This window comes from Rhinatrema bivittatum, chromosome 4 (assembly GCF_901001135.1).
Source record: "Rhinatrema bivittatum chromosome 4, aRhiBiv1.1, whole genome shotgun sequence".
NCBI classification, from domain to species: Eukaryota; Metazoa; Chordata; class Amphibia; order Gymnophiona; family Rhinatrematidae; genus Rhinatrema; species Rhinatrema bivittatum.
This window is the reverse complement of record NC_042618.1, coordinates 73,705,325-73,726,449: the sequence shown is the minus strand read 5'-3', so window position 1 is coordinate 73,726,449 and position 21,125 is coordinate 73,705,325. Positions and strand designations below refer to the sequence as shown.

Genomic DNA, 21,125 nt, shown 5'->3' with positions numbered 1-21,125 from the left:
AGCTTACCCCCAAGTTTCATAAGAACTGATTAGAAAACCCCAATTTTGCTTCCCCCATTAACATTAATTGAAGACAAATGAACAAATAAAACGAACACTTTTTTTCTTTTGAAAAGAACCAAACAAATACTGGTGACCTATGAAAAAAATGAACTGAAATGTAGTCTTCCCTTCTGCACATCTCTACTGCTCTCTGCCTGCTTTGGGTGTCTATGAAGGAAGAGGACAGAGTCTGAGAGTTCACCCAAAGTCCATGACAAAAGGGTTAGAGCATTATTTTAACTTTCAAATAAATAAGAGCATATTCTCCCCAGAAGCATGTATCATGCTGTATTCAACATCAATCCAAACAAGCCAAGGAAAATATTTCAGCCATGTCAATTCTTCAAGTTGGATAGGCTGAGCTAGAATTTTAATTAGCATGATACTCAGCTTTTAATACTCATTGAGACTATAAATCAAAAGCAGCAGTTAGTAAATGGGAATACTTTAATAACCAAAGACTGAACATATTAGTGATGCTCGGTTATCTACAAATGGCATTAGTGCAGAATCTGATTAACACTCTGTTTTGTGCCTGAGGATGAAGGAGAGTCCTTATTTAGGAATTAGAGAAAAAAAAACAAAACTATTGACTTTGCCTAGCTGTCATTTAAGATAAGGGCACCTTTTGTTACGCAAACAGAACAACCCAATTTGAAAAAGAAATAAACCATAGAAAGTTTCTATCTAATTAGTATCAACTTTCAAGTGATTCCCTTGGTTTATACTGACACCTAGTGCACATTGCATGCTATTATTCTTCCATTCTGTAGCACTACCACCAGAAAAAAAATACAAAGCCTTTTAATGAACTTACACTGCTTCACATGTCATAGGCTGCACAATTTATTAACTTTCTGCAGATGACAAAATTATTCAACGTTGTCAACTCAACACACCAGTAAATTGTGAGGAACTGAAGACCACCTTGTGAGATTGGGGGACTGGGTATCTAAATGGCAGATGAAATTTAATGTGTGACAGACATGGGGGGATCCTAATACATACTGTATACAATGCTGGATTCTATATTAGGAGTTATCACCCAGAAGAAGAATCTTGGAGTCATTGAGGACAATAAGTTGAAATCCTCAGCTCAATGTGTGGGGGTTGTCAAAAAAGCAAACAATGTTAGGAATGATTTGAGAAGGAATGGAAAATAAAAAAGAGATCATATTGCTTCTATATTGACTCATGGTGCAACTGCATCTTGAATAGTGGATGTAGTTCTGGTAGCCTCATCTCACAAATGATAAAGCAAAACTAGAAAAGATGCAGAGAAGGGCAATAAAAATTATGAAGGGAGTGGAACAGCTCTGCTTTGAAGAAATGTTAAACAGGTTAAGGCTGTTCAGCTTGAAGAAGAGGCGACAGAGGGAAGTTCAGAGAATCACGAGTGCAGCAGAACAGGTAAATAAATAGAGGACGGTTATTCACCCTTCCAAACACCACTAAGACTAGGAGATTCTTCATGATACAGGCAGCAGATGTAAAACACATGAGAAAGATTTTTTTCACTCAACACCGTTAAGCTGTGGAATTTGTTGTCAGAGGACATGATCAAGGCTAAGTTTAAAAGGGGCTTCGACAAGTTCCCAGAGTAAAAGCCCATAAATAATGATTAGCCAGGTAGATTTGGAAAAGCCATCACTTATCCCTGGGAGCAAGCAAGGTATCTGCAATTTGATTTGGCCATTGTCTGAAACAGGATGCTGGGCTCAATGGACCTTTCATCTGATTCAGCATGGCATTTCTTATGCTCTAAATTTGTTAATTTTATTACAATGCAGAAATTGAACCGGTATTTTTATTAAGAAAATGCAGGTGCACAAATGCAGAAATTGACTGCATCTTGCCATATAAGGCTGTACAGTAACAGCACTCTCTTGCCTTCCTATATATGGCTGTTGGCTCATAAATGTATTTTTATGCTCAGTAGCCTGAGAGTGCAGTGTGCCTTACCTACACTCAAATCTTTCCAACCTTATCACCTGCCCAAAATCCACTTTGTGCTGCACCTTAGACCAATGCAAAACATTTACTTTTCTATAGTGTCAAAAGGCATTGAACTGTGCATCACAATTTTTTCATGAAAAGGACCAGACATTTGATGTTGCCAGCATGAAAATTAGGAAATCCCAGTTGTAGCCATACAAAATCATGCCACATGCAGCCCTCAGGAAACAAGCCTCTTCCGAGACAGCTGTGGCATCATCGCAACCAGATTGTTTGAAACAAGACTCACTCCTGTAAGTGAGAGAAAGCTTTTAATGATTACTGGATGACACATAGCTCCAAGAGGTTGATATGAAGACAGCTCTCTACTAAGGAACATGTTCATTGAGTTTGAGCTGTACCTGTATGAGCCTTCCACCCCATGGTGGAGGGACTGGTGACAGTTACTTGAAGCGGCATCCTCAGGGGCAGATTGAAGCTATTAGTAGTTGAGGATGTCTATCACCACTGAACAGCTGACTTCATTCTAGCTGATACCCTGATGCGGGTGAGCCAATGGTTGTCGCAGCTGATCCCACTGGTTTCAAAAGCCTCACTAGATGTCTCTTCTATGCAATTAAGTGAATGGGACGATGAACTGCTGCTTACATGTGTTATAGGATGGCAAGGACTGACCTTGCTGGAACTTGATCCTGCTGCAGAAGGGTCTTTATCAGCTCTTTAGCTCTAAGGCTCTTTGGCTTGGGAGGAATTCTGAACTGAATCCTCTAGAAACATAAATGCTTGGCACTGGAGATGTGAGATATGATGTGTTGAAGTTGATCAAGCATATAGCATCCAAATGTTTTCTCCTGGGAGTCTAGAACCCCCAACAGAGGAGCCATTTACCAACAAATTGTCCAGGCAGGGGAAGTCATAGACCCTCATCTGGCGTAGGTACACCTCTACCACCACCAGGCACTTGAATACTTTTGTTGCTGTAGATAGGCTGAAAGGAAGAACTTTGTACTGGCAACGAGTCCCCTCCACTATGAATTTCAGGTATCTTCAGTGCGAATGATGAATCAGGTTAGGATTGAAGGCATCCTGAAGATCCAGGGTGCACATCCAATTGCCCGGTTGAATGAAAGGAAGAATCGTGTGAAGGCAATTCATTTTGAACTTCACCTGCTTCAGGAGTTTGTTCAATCTTTGTAAATCCAAAATAGGCTTCAGCCTCCTGATTTTTTAGGAATGAGTAAGTAATGGAAGTAATATTCCTAGTCCTGTTCCTGGAGAGAAACTTGCTTTATCAACCTCTGCTGAAGGAGCAATTCTACCTTCTGATGAAGCCAGGCTGACTGAGATGAGTCTGAATTGAAGACTGAAAACTGCTGAATCGAGAGTAGGCAAGACTCTACAATTTTTAGGAACATCAGGATCATTAGTGATATTTTTCCCCTCAGAGAAAAAAAAACTGAACCTTCCCTTCCCACCAGAGGCAGGGGCACTATTATGACTTAGACATGCCACAAACTGGACCAGGTTTCACCTATTGCGGGGTTTTAGGTTAACACGGTTTCCTCTGACGCCCTCTGATAGGAAGCTGTTGCTCCTGCAAAAGTGGGGCAGATTGTGGATGCTGGTAAAACCAGAAGATGCATCACTGAAAGAATGCATCCCTATTAGAATCCTACTATTCCCTGTCTTCCCACCCCTATGCCCCCCCTCCCCACCTTTGCTAAAGCCAACCTAGATTCCTTTGACCTCACCTCTTCCAAGGAAATTGAATCCATCCTCAAAAAGTGTAAACCAGCATCCCACCCCACAGACACCATCCCTACCAAGGCACTCCTAACTATCCCTAACACTATCGCCAAACCCTTAGCAGACATTATAAACTGCTCCCTTTCCCATAGTACAGTCCCAGACACCCTCAAGCATACCATCATTAAACCCCTCCTCAAAAAATCCTCCCTGGACTCCAATGACCCAGCTAATTATCGTCCCATTTCTAACCTTCCTTTTATCTCTAAAATCATGGAAAAGGTGGTCAACTCCCAACTTATGGACTACCTAGACAGTAACAACAAACTGCATCCCTCACAATTTGGGTTTCGTAAAAATGTTAACACGGAAACCCTCCTACTCTCCCTCACTGACACCCTCCTCACAGACCTAGACCAAGGTCATTGCTACATCCTTGCCCTCCTTGACATTTCCTCTGCATTCGACACAATAAGCCACAACCTCCTACTCTCAAGCCTTACTGACATTGGCATCTCTGGCACAGCCCTCCTCTGGTTTAAATTCTACCTGGCCAACAGACACTATATGAATCTACACACCTCTGCCTCACCCAAGGAGTTCCCCCAAGGCTCCTCACTCTCCTCCACCCTATTTAATATTTACCTCTTGCCCCTTTGCCAGCTTTTATCAGGCCTTGGCCTCAAATTCTTCATCTATGCTGATGATGTACAAATCATCATTCCAATACAACACTATCTCCGAATCGCTAAAATTCTGGGAGAACTGTCTCTCCTCTATAAACTCCCTACTCACAAACCTCCACCTTGCACTCAATTCCTCCATGACTGAACTGTTCTTTATAACCAACCACCAAAGTCCCAAGCCCCACCTGTCAAGTGACCCAGCATTCAGCACATTCTCCTCCCAGCCCTTCGTTCGAGACCTAGGAGACCTGATTGACCAGCACTTAAACTTAAAAAAAATACATCAATAATGTCCTAAAGGAAGGCTTCTACAAGCTTAATGTGATGAAAAAACTCAAGCCCTTACTCTACACCGTCATACATGCGACCCTCTCATCCAAATTGTACAACTGCAACTCCCTCTTTCTAAGCCTACCCTACTCCACGATAAAACACCTCCAGATGCTGCAGAATGCTGTTGCTAGAACTATCACAAACACACACATATCCGACCACATAATCCCTATCCTTAAAGACCTCCATTGGCTCCCAATCCCTCCATGTATCCTCTACAAAACCCTCACTATAATACACAAATCTATCTACAAACACAACTCCAGCTGGCTTGATGAGACCCTCCATTTCACACAATCCACCCGGCCCCACCAGAGCAACCCTTAAAGGGACCCTCCACACCCCTTCCTTAAAAAAGGCACAACTTTTACGTATGTTCCATCTCACAGTGATGTACCGCCACATTTATTCGCATAGTCTTATTTACTCATCTTGCTAATTTTTTACATTAATTGGCTGAAATGTAAATATTGCTCTGTTCTTTTCTCTCCCCCCTTCCAGTTCCAAGTTAATTTTTCCCTGTTTTATTGTAACTTTCTCACATCCTTTTTCTGATTCCCTGTATTTAAAGTTCAAGGTTTTTATTGAGAATATTGTTTACTACGCTACGTTATGCTTTTCACACTTTGTTAATTGTAAACCGGGTTGATGTGATGCCTGTCATGAAACTCGGTATAACAAAAACAATAAATAAATAAATAAATAAACTTGCCTCTACAAGGGACAGAGCCCTGTCCATCGCTGGCCCTACCTGCTGGAACCTACTACCCATGAATCTCCACCTCGAACCATGCTCCTTCAAATTAAAAAAAAATTTAAAGACCTGGCTATTCAAACAGGCATTCCCTGACTAGGACCCCTCTGCCATGGAATTATACTGCCAACTCCAATTTTTTCTAAGTTATTTTGTTAACATGTTATTTTGTTATTTAAGTTATTTTGTTATTTAAGTTATTATGTTATTAAGTTATTTAAGTTATTTTGTTAACATGTTATTTTGTTAACATGAACCATGTCTCCTAACCTTTAGGAAAAGACTCAAGACATGGCTTTTCAGGCAAGCCTTCTCGAACTCTACCTAATATGCACCATAAACAAACTCTCTACTCAGAGACTGTACATATGAGACACCATATTTATATTGAACTTTTGTATATAATTATTCTCCTCTATCTCTTTCTATTTCTTACATTCCCAGTTCATTAGCCCTTGTTAATTGTAACTGCTTCTCTTCATCACGTTATTTATGTTTTTTGGTTGTATTATCCGCACCCCTGTTTTCTGTAAACCGACATGATTTGAACGAGTTCATGAATGCCGGTATAAAAAAACCTTAAATAAATAAATAAATAAATAAATGTTATCTAACCCCAGTTATATTTATATATAGTTATCTATATTTTGATCCTTCCTCTCTCTTCCGCTCTAGTTCTTGTTTTTTGTTCCCTCCAGCCCTTTTCCCCTTCCCTGTTCCATGTACTTCTGCCTTCAGTTTGATGTAAACCGATATGATGTTCCCACTAATATCGGTAGATAGAGAACTTCTGGTGCCTGGGAGCTCGAATTTAGTCACATCCTCCTGTTGACATGAATCAGCACCCTGGTTTTTTTTTTTTTTGTTTTTTTTGTTTTTTAATCTGTGTCATGGTCTCCCTGACTTTATTCCTGAACAAACTGTCCCCTAAACAAGGGACTTCCACAGTCTGGTCATGGATGACTTCTCTCAGATCACTGGCAAGCAACCAAATCAGCCTATAGGCACCAATGGCATCCACTGAAGTCCTTGGCACAGTACCAAAAACTTCATAGATCAAGCGTACCAAATGCCAATCATACACCTCAGCTTCCTCAACCACCTTATGCACTGTGGCCTTCTCTGGTCTAAAGACTCTGTGAGGGGCTTCTTAATACATTCATGTACTAGACCATACACAACAGGTGTGTTGCTATACAGAAGTTCAGCATGGAACTTTGAAACACTTTCTTCCCAAATGTGTCTAGTAACTTAGGCTCTTTGCTAGTGGAGTATTAGAAATTTCCCTTGCTTTCTTTGCCCTGAAGAGGGAATGCCACCACTACTAAATGATGCAGTAGCTGTACTACACCAAAACAGGAGCTGGTTGCATCCTATATTTGAGATCCAATTTCCCGGCCACTGACAGGCATGTGGTTGGATTCTGCCACATTCTGCACTGCAGATCTCGGAGCAATTGGTGTACCAGGATTAATGGGGTTCCAGGAGGTCAAAAGCCTCTGTCCTTGGAACCGTTTTCTTCCTGACATTAATATTTAATGCCTTTGCCAACTTATCTAGGAACTTGGAATAGCAGAGGTAGTTCAGATGGTGAAGACTGCTGTGGCCAGGGATCGGATGGAATCCTCATTGAAACCTCTTCTAATCTAGGTAAAGAGGAAACACTGACCCATGACCCTGATAATGAAGAGGGAAAGTGTGGCAGAGACCTCTGTTGCCTTGGAGGAGAAATGTTTTGGGGATGCTGACCTAGCCAAATCTTCATTGCCCTCTGACTCAAGGCAAGACTCCCTTACCACAAGTGAAGGCTTGCCTGAATGTTGATGGCTAACATCCATGGCTGGCAACTGTTATATAGGGCTAAGCAGTAGTGTGGAGTTGGTGGGCACCCAATTTGATGGAAAACATCACCCATTTTTGACAGTAAAGTCTCCAGCATGCTTCTTGTTTTCAGGAGCCAGGGAGGCAAAGAAATTCTTCACTAACTCAGTGTTTGGATCCGCTAACTGTTTGGTCTTTGGGCTAGATTTCAAGAAGAGATCTTCTTCAGAGATCCAAATAGGATTCTCTTCCATCTTCTGTATGTTTTGCTCTGATTTAGATAGGCTCTGCTGACCAGACTCAGTGGAGTAACCTCTAGTGCTTTCTTCATCAATATCATAGGAATAATGGAGGGACTGGCCCCAGTGCTTCCAGTCTGTGTAGATAGCATCATGGAATACATGCTCCATGTCAATGGGACCAATGCCATGAGGGTCTTCCACAGCAAAAAAGAGAGGACTTGTGGTGCAGTGCTGACAGACCAGCACCAGGCTGATTCTTTCATTTTGGCTCTAAAGAACTCCACTCGGGGATGAGCCCCGCCTAGGTATCGATTTTTCCAGTGCCAAGCATTTATGTGTCTTATTTCTGAGCTTTCACTTGCGGAGTGGTGATGAAAGGAGCCCTTGCTCGATTCTCTGTGGAGGCTCCACTCCAAGAGGAGGTGCAGCTCCTATGATCAGACTTGTTTATACATTCCTTGAGTGCCCTCCAGAGATTTATTTATTTATTTTTATAGATCCTACATTTTCCAGACCTGCAATTGCTGGACCCCATGGGACATCCTACCACAATTGTGGCAGTTTACCATGGCATGGTCTGGCCCCAAACACCTGTAGCAGACCACATGGGCATCAGATTGACATCTGGTACCTACAGATACAAGACACAGTCACTGATGACTGGCTTATTCTTGGGCTTCTCCCCAGATATCTTGCTCTTAAGATTGGATTTTTTTTTTTTTTTTAAGGGTGGCACTTAAAAGTGTTATTGAGGAGCTGTCGAGTAGTGGAAAAGGAAGTGCAATGAGGCAGAGAAGAAAAATATAGAAAATATAGAAAAATATCTGGATAGAGGGTGACATCTGTGAGGAAGCTCAGACAAAAATCAGACTGAAGGGTCACGAGGCACCACGCATGTGCAACCTATTGCGCATATTCAGGAAACATTTACTGAATTCAGAGAGATGGGTCCATTCAGCGTCATCAGATGACATCACCCCCTATATGTCATGGTTAATTCTACCCTGCTTGTTGATGGAAAACAGTTTACATATTTATGAATATATGTACATATAAAGTTCACCACATTCCTACTTGTGGTTAGTGCTGACTTAGTGGCACCTAGTGGTCGAATTCGGGACTCATGATTGCAGGGTTCATGGTGAAAATCCCTAGATAGATACCAATGAAGGTTTATGGCACCAGATTCCAGCCCTGGTTCCAAATGAGCTGGAAATACAAAGGAACAGGAGAAAGCATAGTTGCTTACCTGTAACAGGTATTCTCCTAGGACAGCAGGATGTTAGTCCTCACATGTGGGTGACATCATCAGATGGAGCCCGGCACGGAAACCTTTTGTTAATATTTGACTGAGCATGCTTAGCCTGCTGCTATCCGTGCGTCCACGCGAAGTCCCCCTTTAGTCTTGTAACATAGCAAAAATTACGAGTGAGAAAAATAACATAACAAACCAAAGGTGAACGCAAGATCATGGGGAGGCAGGTGGGATTCCTGGGGACTAACATCCTGCTGTCCTAGGAGAACACCTGTTAAAGGTAAGCAACTGCGCTTTCTCCTAGGACAAGCAGGATGATAGTCCTTACATGTGGGTTATTACAGAGCTCCAGACAGGCCCCTGTGAACAGAGGGATCCACAGTGGCCAAACAAGGTGCCAAACGGGCACAAAACAACTGCGGTGTTGTAGGCAACAGGGACAATCTGGCCCTACCGAGGGAACGATGAGAACAGTTGAGTTCAGGATTGGAAAAGATTGCACAGGACAGACTGGCCAAAAGCGCTGTCCTGGCGACTATCCCTGTCAAGACAGTAGTGGGCCACGAAAGTATGGAGAGAACTCCAGGTGGCGGCCCTGCAGATTTCAGCCATGGGACCGCATGCAGATGGGCCACTGACGCAGCTATAGTCCGCACAGAGTGAGCCTTCACCCTGCCAGCCAGCTGGAGGCCTGCCTGCTCATAGCACAAGGCAATGCAATCTGCTAGCCAGTTGGATAGGGTCTGCTTCCCCACTGCTGTTCCTAGCTTGTTGGTGTCAAAAGACACAAAGAGCTGGGTGGACTGTCTGTGACTCGCTGTACGGTCCAAGTAGAAAGCGAGCGCCTGCTTGCAGTCTAGGGTATGGAGAGCACGTTCCCCCAGGTGAGAATGAGGCCGTGGGAAGAACATGGGTAGGATGATTGACTGGTTGATGTGAAAAGCAGTCACCACCTTCGGCAGAAATTTGGATGCGTGCGCAGCACCACACAATCATGGAAGAACTTTGTGTAGGGAGCATCGTAGCCATGTCCTGGATCTCACTCACCCTGTGAGTGGAAGTGATCGCCACCAGGAACATAACTTTCCAGGTGAGGAACTTCAGGTCACAGGTTTTGAGAGGCTCGAACAGATGCCGCATGAGCCTCGCCAAGACAACGCTGAGATCCCATGGGGTTGCCAGCAGGCAAAGCAGGGGCTTCGGTTGGACCAGGCCCCGCATGAAGGGCCTGACCAGCAGCTGGACTGAAATGGGCGCCCCAGTGACCCCCTGGTGGTAGGTGCTGAGGGCGCTGAGGTGTACTCAGTCCGAGCTGATCTGGAGGCCAGCCTCTGACAGGTGCCACAGGTAATCCAGCAGGTGGGGAAGCAGACAGGAGAAAGGGTCCAGTCCATGGCCCCCACACCAGAAGGAGAAACGCTTCCACTTTAAGCTGTAAACACTTCTGAGTGGAAGGTTTCGGGATTCAATCAAGATCCTGGAGACCCCATCCAAGAGCTGCAGGGGCTGGAGAATCATGCGCTCAACATCCACGCTGTGAGGGCCAGGGCCCGGAGGTGCGGGTGGTGTAAAGTGCCCTGGTTCTGCGATAGGAGGTCGGGGGCCATCCCCAGCAGAACCGGTATGCTCATGGACAGGTCCTGGAGCAGAGGAAACCACATCTGCCTTGGCCTCACCATGGAGCGATATAGAGGCATTATGACATTTTCCGTTTTATTCACCATTCCCTTCCTCATAATTCCTAACATTCTGTTTGCTTTTTTGACTGCTGCAGCACACTGAGCCAACGATTTCAAAGTATTATCCACTATGATGTCTAGATCATTTTCCTGCGTGGTAGCTCCTAATATGGAAACTAATATCGTGTAACTATAGCATGGGTTATTTTTCCCTATATGCATCACCTTGCACTTGTCCACATTAAATTTCATCTGCCATTTAGATGCCCAATCTTCCAGTCTCACAAGGTCTTCCTGCAATTTATCACAGTCTGCTTGTGATTTAACTACTCTGAATAATTTTGTATCATCCGCAAATTTGATTACCTCACTCGTTGTATTCCTTTCCAGATCATTTATAAATATATTGAAAAGCACCAGTCCAAGTACAGATCCCTGAGGCACTCCACTGTTTACCCTTTTCTACTGAGAAAATTGTCCATTTAATCCTACTCTCTGTTTCCTGTCTTTTAACCAGTTTGCAATCCACGAAAGGACATCGCCTCCTATCCCATGACTTTTTAGTTTTTGTAGAAGCCTCTCATGAGGGACTTTGTCAAATGCCTTCTGAAAATCCAAATACACTACATCTACCGGTTCACCTTTATCCACATGTTTATTAACCCCTTCAAAAAAAATGAAGCAGATTTGTTAGGCAAGACTTCCCTTGGGTAAATCGAAAGTAAACAAAGAACACTTCAGAAACATCAGATCCTATCACCACACTCACACATCAAACATCCCCCTAGCTTCTCAAGTCAGAGACCTAGGAGCCATTATTGACAATAATTTGAACCTGAAAGCTTTTATAAACCGCACCACCAAGGACTGCTTTTATAAACTACAAGTATTAAAAAGAATTAAGCCTCTATTCCACTTTCAAGACTTCAGAACCATACTTCAAGCAATAATCTTCGCAAAATTAGATTATTACAACGCTATACTTCTAGACCTACCATCTTCATACACCAAACCACTACAGATGGTACAAAATACAGCGGCCAGAATCCTCACAAACTCCAAAAGAAGAGACCATATCTCACCTATCTTAAAAAATCTTCACTGGCTCCCCATCCATGCCAGAATAGTCTACAAAGCCATTACCATCATCTACAAGTCAATCCATCACCACACCTCCTTGGACCTTCAACATCCGCTCAGCCTTCATACCTCTCAAAGACCAACCAGAGAAGTCTACCAAGGATCCCTTCAGGTTCCAAACACAAAATCCACCCGACACACAACGGAAAGAGATCGGGCATTCTCGACAGCCGGACCTTCTCTTTGGAACTCCATCCCCACAAATCTGCGCCTAGAACCCTGCCTACCAACTTTCCGCAAAAGATTGAAGACCTGGCTTTTCAAACAAGCCTTCCCGGACAACGCATAACCACCTCCAACTCCTGTTACAATGTTACCATTTGTTATTGTAAATAATCTTTAAGTTATTCATTTTATCCCCATACAGTTCTCTTACTCCCCTCTGTTCCTATTTTTCTCTCTCCCAGTTATTATACCCCTAGTTTTTTGTAACTGCATCCCCCTTGCACTAGTTTAGTTCTACTGTTCATTGCACCCCTTGTTTCTATGTAAACCGACATGATGTGACCTGTTCATGAATGCCGGTATATAAAAAATATAAATATATATATATTTTTTTTTTTTATGCATCCGCTTTCTAAAAATGAATAAACTACAATAAAACAACAATCATAATAATCATCACAGGTGCAGGACAGAGCTAGGACATGAAAAAAAAAAAATCAAATTCTGGTGTCATCTCAGTGACAGCAAAACAAATTCCCTTCACTGCCAAAACTTTCAGGCCGATCCAATACAGTGCAGTCAATCGAGCACCAAAAAGCAAGATAAGCTCTGAAATAATATATATAGTGTAGATTCACTCATCAATGGCTCCAGCATAAAAGACTCACTAAAATAAAGCCATAAGTTCAAACCAGAGCCTTGTTTCTAATCATTGTGTTCCACTTTTGATAACACAAAACATACATACTTTTCAATTTTTGGTATATGCAATTAAAAGCTTATCTGTGCAGCAGCAAAAGGAGACTACATAATCAGGAATGGTGCAGAGCTTCAACTGTTATGCATAGCCCGATGCTGGCCATGTTTCGAAGGACTGCTTTCATCAGGGGACACTGCGCTGTGTCTCAGCTTCTGTTAAGCAGTGCAGTGGGATTTTAGAGAGTGCTAGCAAGGAGCCAGCTGTCGTGACACTCGTGGGTACCAGCGATTATAGGAAGAAGATGTGGGATGGAGGCTCTGGCAGCCACATTTAGGTAGAAGGCTGGAATTCAGAACATGTAGGGTAGCATTCTTAGACATGTTCTCTGTTCCACACACAAAACCCCAGAGGCAGGTACAGCTCCCGAGTCTCCGTACATGGATGAGGTAAAGGTACTGGGAAGAAAGCGTTGGATTTGTTAAAGGGTGAGCCTATTCTGAAAGGACAGACTCTACTTTAAATAGGAACATAAAGGGGGTCCTTACAATACTTTAGCCCAATCATTGCGGTGACAAGTCTTTTCTCTATGGGCCATACACCAGGGCTCCTTCCAGTCCCCTGAAATCATGGGCCCTGAATCCTCTAGTTACTGGCGCTGCTTGAAAGACTGAGACTCTTTCTCCCCTCCCCCAGAAGGGCTGTGAACACTACCTCTGCAGGATTCCCAGCACTGGCCAACCCAGGGAGTGGAAGACTTGAGCCAGGAATCAAATCCAGGTCCCTCTGCATGGTAGTGCACAGTACTGCCAGTGTGCATCAGGCCCGGCAGGGGACGCTTTTGCTACAGAAGTCGCTGTGTGTCATTTAGAAAAGGTCAAACCAAAGTGCTGTTTTCATGGAGACATCTGTTAGTGCAGCCAGTATAAGAGTAGAGCTGGAAAATTACTTCTCGCACAGCTATAGCTTGCTCACTTAGCCACAGGGGTTTCTCTGCAATCCTGGCCTTGTGAATATGAGACGGCAGCTGTAAACACGGCCAAATGAGGTCTCTGAAAAGGGCTCTGCAAAAGAGATTCCCTCTGCCTTCAGAACCAATTCAAGCCAATTCTGTTTCACCAGGAAAACAGCTCTGGTACCTGGGACAGGCTACAAGGCACAAGTCAAGAGGCGGTTTGCACACCTGAGATTAGGGACCCACTGGAGCTGGGATAAAGGCACCATGGAACAAGGAAACAGGAGTATTTCCCTCTCTTCCCCTCTAGTAGCCTTTAAAAAAAAAAAACAAAAAAAAACTTCATGCCATCTAAATTTGGCCAAAAAAAAAAAAAGTTTTATTCTGTATGGCTCTTACCAACATGATTGAAGTAGAAGAGGAGGGCCAAATTGCCAACAAGTAGGACAGCACAAGAATATTTGGCAAAAACTTAAATGTCCAAATCGTTTAAGGCTGTTCATCAGCCTTAAACGATTTGGATCTTGAAATCTTGTGCTTGCTTACCAACATGCTCCAAGTTTAAATAAAATTCTGTTGTCTTGACCTCATTTGGAGCATGGACTATGGTTATACATGCTGAAACTAATGGCTGCTAGTTTGCACTGCAAATTATTATGCCTGGTCACAGCTGGACTGCTCTGGGACAGTTTATATAGAATACATTCTTTTCAGCACAGTGATAATCTGATTACTCTCACAGTCACTAGATAAGAGCAGTTGTGAGGATTATAATAGGTGAAACCTTTCAGAATATGATGTTATAGAGTGTACATTCAGCACATAAGCGCTCTGGGGAACCAGACATGCTCAGCTCATTATCAGCCCAGCGACTGAATCATTCATTGAGCTCCACTATAAATAAGGATACCTTTCATCCAGAGTAATACATTTCCCTAGTCACAGCATCAAAGCCACTAATCAATCTTTTATAATACAAGCAGAATGCAGACAGGAGCACAGAAGCAATTATTTGAAAGAATATTTTTCCATAACATTTGAATTATTTTAACTGTTGATGTATTAAAACACAACGAGACCAAGCTAAAAAATAAATCAGAAATCAAGATGCACATGTCCCTGTGTTTTAGAAGTGCACCCAATATTAGAGTTTAAAAAACACTCTGTAGTGGTGGACGGACTAATTTCACTCTCTTCCATGTTACTAGATCTACAGCAGGTGGTGTTCCCTTGGCATTAAACACAAAATAAGACTCCATGTGCTGCTCATGCAGCTGGAACAGAGTTGCCATAATTTGGCAAATTCTGCATCAGTGGCCTTACTGAATAGTTTTCCTATCAATAAATTAGGCTGTCAAGTACTTTCACTGTATACAAATGTAAACTAATAAAGATATTTGTTACACAAGTTCTAACAACCTTCAACTAGCTTGTGAGAAGGAGAGCCCTTACTAGAATAAAGATACAGAATTCACTGGGACATTTTTTCTAAAATAAACCTCTTAAGGAAAAGCAGCTCGGGTTTTAGGTAAATCAGTTAAGATCAAGGAAAGAAAAAGGAAAAAAAAAAACAATTGTATCCCTTCTTCCCCACAACCCCAACACAGCCAGCTGTCAGGCCCCTCAATCTCTACACCTCCTTCCCTTAGCTCTCCCCCATCATGACCACCAGACCCAAAGGAAAGATGATTTGGGAAATGTTTGCTTTACCACCACCTTTAACCCCCAGTCGAAGAATATAAAGGAAACCTGTGAAATACTGGAAATTTTTAAACAGTGTTTATTTTTATTTATTTATTTATAAACTCTTCTATACCGTCGTTAAGTTAGGTAACCATCACAACGGTTTACAAATTAGAGATGTGAATCGGAATCGGTTCAGATTCAAATCGTGCATTTTTTTTTGTCCAGCCCGATCGGTTTTTGTTTTTTTTTTTTGTTTTTTTTAAATCGGCTGCGCCCGATCCGATAAAGATAAAATCTTTAAAAATGGCGCGGGCCATCCAGTGCTCCTACCATGTGACAGGGGCTGGCCAGTGGCACCAATGGCAAAGGGCCAATGGCAAAGGGCCATTGGCGCCATTTTTATTAGTGGCAGCCGACGGCCTGAGAGCGGGAGATCGCTCCCAGGGCCCACTGGACCACCAGGTAATTTTAAAACATTTTTGGGGGGGGGTCGGGAGGGTGGTGGAGGCTAAGGGAGCGGTTTTAAAGGGTCAGGGTGGGTTTTTAGATTGTGTCCTAACTCCCATTAGTGTGCACTAACCCGATTAACGATTTTTTCACGATAAATCGGTGGAATTTCTATTGTATCGCACTCTTTAACAATTAATGACGATTTAAAAAATATCTGACGATATTTTAAATCGTCAAAAAAACGATTCACATCCCTATTACATATAGGCACGATAAAAAATATGAGTGGTATAGGTTACAAATTATGCACATGCCATCATAGTACGGTAACAATATAGTACACTAAGCTATTTGTTTAAAATGAGTTTATCTGTTTGGTAAGAAATTGGAGAAGTGGTTCAAATTTAACATTAAAGTGCACTTGTAGGTTTTAAAAAAAACAAAAACAGTTTTTTCGGTGCGTCCTTATCAATCAATTGTTTTTTTCCTTCTCTTTGTCTTTATTGAAAGCTTGTTTGAAGAGCCAGGTTTTCAGGTTAGACTTAAATATTTTCAAATTTCTCTGTAGCCTTAATTCGAGGGGCATGGTGTTCCATAGCACAGGGCCAGCCAGGGACAGTGTTCTTTCCCTTACTTGAGTGAGGCGTGCTGATTTAACAGAGGGGACAGTTAGTAGAGACTTATTAGCAGATCTTAGGTTTCTGTGCGGGACATGTACGTGCAGTACTGTGTTGAGCCAGTCGGCTTTATCATCATGTATTAGCTTATGAATTATACAAAGAGCCTTGTATTGTATTCTTTGTTCAATTGGGAGCCAGTGTAGTTCTGCAAGTGTTCCAGTTATGTGATCCCTTCTTTTTTTGCCAGTCAAAATTCTAGCAGCTGCGCTTTGTAGTATTTGCAGAGGCCTTAGCGTAGATTGTGGTAGCCCTAGTAAGAGTGAACTTGCGAATATCATTGCCTGAAGAATTGTGCGAAAGTTGTTTAGTGTTAACAGGGGTTTCAGTCTTCTCAGGGTCATTAGTTTACCGTATCCTTTTATTTTCTGTGATATGTGCTGTTTCATGCTTAACTCTGGGTCCATTATTACCCCTAGATTCCGTATTTTTATTGCTAATTCCACATCTTGATTATTTTTTATTTTGAATGTAGTTTGTGTTGGATGGATGGTTTTCCGTTCAAGGTGTAGGAATTCAGTTTTGTCGATGTTTATTACCAGTTCCATCTGGTTTAGGAGCTGTTGGATTATTTCGAGATACATATTGGCTAGTTGCATTGTTTCTTCGATGGAGTTTACTATGGGTAACAGTAGTTGAATATTGTCTGCGTATAAGTAATGTATGATTCCCAGTCCTGCTAGTAGGTGACAGATTGGCAGTAAGTAAATATTAAAGAGTGTTGCAGACAGGGCTGATCCCTGTGGGACACACCTGTTAGTTTAATTTTGTCTGAAAGCGTATTTTTGATTTGTGCTTGGAAATATCTATTGTTTAAATATGACTCAAACCAGTTTATTGTTTTATTCGTGAGTCCGATATCCTTCAGTCTATTAATATTTTGTGATTTACAGTGTCAAAGGCTGAGGAGAGATCTAATAAAACCAGAATGTAGTGTGTTCCTGAGTCAAAGCCTCTTAAGATAGTGTCAGATAGAGCTAGTAGTAAAGTCTCTGTACTATAGAGTTTGCGGAATCCATATTGGGCTGGGTATAATATGTTGTTACTTTCAAGATGGTTTGACAATTGTTTTTGGACTCTTTTCTCAATAAGTTTGGTTATAAGAGGTAAGTTGGAGACTGGTCTATAGTTGTTTAGGTTAAGGGGGTCAAGGTTCTTTTTCTTAATGATTGGTTTGATTATAGCTCCTTTCAAGGTATCCGGCATTACTCCTTCGTTTAGTGAAAGGTTGATGATGTTGGTTAGTATTGGTGCTACAGTGCTGGTAAGTTTTTTTAATTCTTTAATAGGTATGGTGTCAATTACATGGGTAGCAGGGTTCATTTGATTTATCATTTTTTCAACTTCGTTTTGTGATATCTCCTCAAATTCTAACCATTTACTGACGTCTCTAGTGGGCATCTTAATCTCTTGTTTTGTTGTGTTGGGGATTTTTTTTTTCTCAGGTTCTCAATTTTATCTTTAAAGAATTGGGCTACATCATTGCATTGGTTCTCCTGTAGGGTTATTTGAGTGTTTGAATTGTCATTAGTTAGGTTTTTCACTATGTTAAATAGAGTTCTGGCATTATTTGCGAATTTTTCTATTTTTGAACTATGTATAAATTAAAACTAACCATTTCAAAATATTGCTGCATTTCATTTTAATAGGGCAGCCTTTTATGCCATAGCTCTAGGAAACCCAAACAAAATTTACAAGCATGGAATCCTTTCATCTTTTGAAGCTACATGGCTGGTACATTCTTCCAATCTGACAGAAGAGTTTTTCTGTGGTTTTTGAAAAAAAAAAAAAAGCAGAGTTATATCAATTTTTGAACTGCAATAGATATTTTATTTATCTAGTTAGCTGTGGGTTTAATTATTTTATTCAAACTATTAAGGAGACTCGGGGAACATCTTCACAGTATTAGGAGGGTTTAAAATATCACATAGCAAGGCATTTTATTGAAAACATGGGAAATGTTTTAATTTCATTTTCTATGCTTTGGAAATGATTAAAAATAAAGATCAGGAAGATGTGAAGATAGGCGAAAGAAACTTACAAAAGAGAAAATTTTAACAGATTTCCCAGAGGACTTAAATTAGTATTTTTGATCATTTTTATATTTTACAATTTCTAAATTGTTAGATTTAAAATTAAATATAAGCAAGAATTATATGCCTATCTAAAATGTTAACTGTTTGATTTGATTAATGTTATTTATTACTTTTATATATCCTCACTAAGACAAGCCATCGTAACTGTTTACAAATCATAAAATACATAAAACAAGAACAATCCAAACAATTTTTAAATAAGCAGCTGTAATTTTAAATTAGCTAAAAATATAAAACAAATCAAAGCGCTACAATATTGAGAAGTATGCCTGAACAGAAGACCAAAATGGAGAAGGAAATTCCCAGAGGCCTCTGCGTGTCTTTGGCCTGCCTGGGCTGAATGGACTCTGAGTGACTTACAGAATGTCCCTGGATATCTGTGGAGGCAAGCTGGCACCAGACAGGTGATGTCTATTCATAGAGTCACCACAGGGGAGCTGCAGGCACTATTCTCAGGAGTTTGTAATCCACACAGTTACAGACCTGTTGATTGTCTTGACCAGTAAGAGTTTACCAGAACAAAGAAAGTCATGGGAAATGGGCTACACATCCTGGGAAGCCAATCAGGATAGTTAGCGATGATTTAATCATGCAGTTGACATCACAACTTATGTAAATGATCCTTTGGGCAGTCATGCAAGTCTCTAGAACCTTCTACCCTGTATTTGAATGTTATCTATAAAACAAGGGTCACTTTCTGTATACAGAGAGATGCTGGTCAATTTGAAGGACTAAGGGCACCCAGTACCCAGCATCTCCCGAGAACACTTATATTGACTAATAAACATACATTATACTTTTTACTGAGTCTAAGTGTTCTTGTGTCCCTGGCCATAAGCACAGAGTAAGCTTTAACAATATACATTCATAATAAAAAATAACACAGCTGCTAAAACATCCATAACTTAAAACACTAAAAAATTAAAACATTAAATGAAACACAGAAAGGCTATAAGAGCATAAAATAAGTAAAAAAAGATCACCTATTCACACCATATAAGCCGCATTGAATAACCAGGTTTTAAGAGCATGTTTAAACCTTTTAAAATCAGTTTCAAGCCTTAAACTCATAGGTAGTGTATTCCAGAGTTTGGTCCTGCCAGAGATACCGCTCTCTCCCTTTCTTGGTTCAAACGTGCTGACTGGACCGAAGGTAACGAAAGTAGGCCCTTTTTTTTTTTTTTTTTTTTTTTAAGTTTTATATATATTTAAAGTTTTATATATCAATTTAAATATGTTCTCATTTACAGTAAGAAACTGATGGGGGTGTTTAAGACTTACATTCAGATTGTCCGTGCTCTCTAATAAAGTACACAGTTGTAAAATGCATACCCACTTTGATTTTCAATACATCTGTAAATATTTAAGTGCCCAATTTCTCTTTTATAGGAGTGTTATAGGACAGAAAAAAATAGTAATTAACTGGAAATATGACAGTAAAAAAGTCTATTATTAGAGAAAACTTTACTGCAGACAAAGAATAATAACTTTGCAATCATAAGGTATGAATACTGAATTTGGTAAAAATGTTGTCATGAATTTGTCTTTAATGAAAGTCCAGACTGTATTATTAAGTTGAGGGGGGGGGGGGGGGGGCAGGTGTTAGTGCTTTTCTACCTGTGCTAAGAACACTATAGCGATGATTCCATCCATGAATCCATCCATCAAATCCAAACTGTGGGGGGTTGAGGGAGGAAGAGCATGGGCCTGACAGCTACCTACACCACTGAAAATGAGATTGAGCTGAGTGAAGTCACTTTTATCAGGGTCAAAGTTGAAAAGTACTAGAAAATCCATTCATAAAAGCATGGCTTTCCTTCCCTTTCTTGTTTTAAATATTAAAATTAAGTGGTGTCTCGACTGAGATATCCAATTTTATTTGTTGCTGTTAATAAAGTTAATTTTATTCTTGTGCTCATGCACAAAGGCAGCAGGGTCTTGCAGAAAAATTCAATGAAGCTATGCATGGGCAGACATGGACACAGCAGGGGACTTCATATGTTTCTGGCTCCCTAGGGCTTGCTGTTTTCCATTATGAATTTTATGCTGCGCTAAAGATATTTGCAACAAAATGTTTACTTTGCCTCTTTAATGCAAGCTGTGCCATGTTTGGAACAACATGAAAGAGTAAAGAAAGATGAAAAGGTCTAGACATGGTAGTGGGTTGATATAAGGAGCCTACAGAATAGAGACGTAGAAGAAAGCCACCCCTGCCCTTCTCTATGCCTTGTAAGATTCACAAATTTTCTGGTAATAGCTTTTGCTCATTCTATTCTGACCCAAGGGAGCATTTAGCAACCGAAAGCTGCATTAATTTATTCCAATAAAAGGTATGACCTTGTTTGATTTTTTTTTTTAACCTTAATTCTTGGGAGAAAAGAGGGGTTTTGCAGCTTTTTCTTCACCCCAATTCTCAAAAACTACTTCTTTCTCCCTTACATTTTTTTTTTTAAAGACAAATAGGTGCCAGGTGAACTACATTGTTACTATAGCAATGGCTGGCTTCCTCTTCTTGACATTTTGCCAGGAGTAGGAAGCATTGCTGCTTTGAAGTTTTCTCAATGAGACAACTTCAGCATGTTGTGTTGGAGAATGTTTATTCTAGCTGTATCAGAATAACCTGCTTTTCCACTGATCCTCTGACTGTCCTTAATCAAGTTACTTAGTTTTTCCTATACTTCCAAATACCCAAATGAAATTGGATAGAACACTTCTCTCACACCTTTCAAGCAGTTCAGGTGCCAA

The 21,125-nt window shown here is 41.0% G+C and overlaps 1 protein-coding gene across 3 annotated transcripts in view; it reads right to left on the bottom strand.

The window, feature by feature from the left end:
• Positions 1 to 21,125, bottom strand: part of NIN (ninein) — a 274,889-nt gene that overhangs the window by 136,910 nt on the left and 116,854 nt on the right. The gene's annotated exons all lie outside the window — the stretch shown is intronic.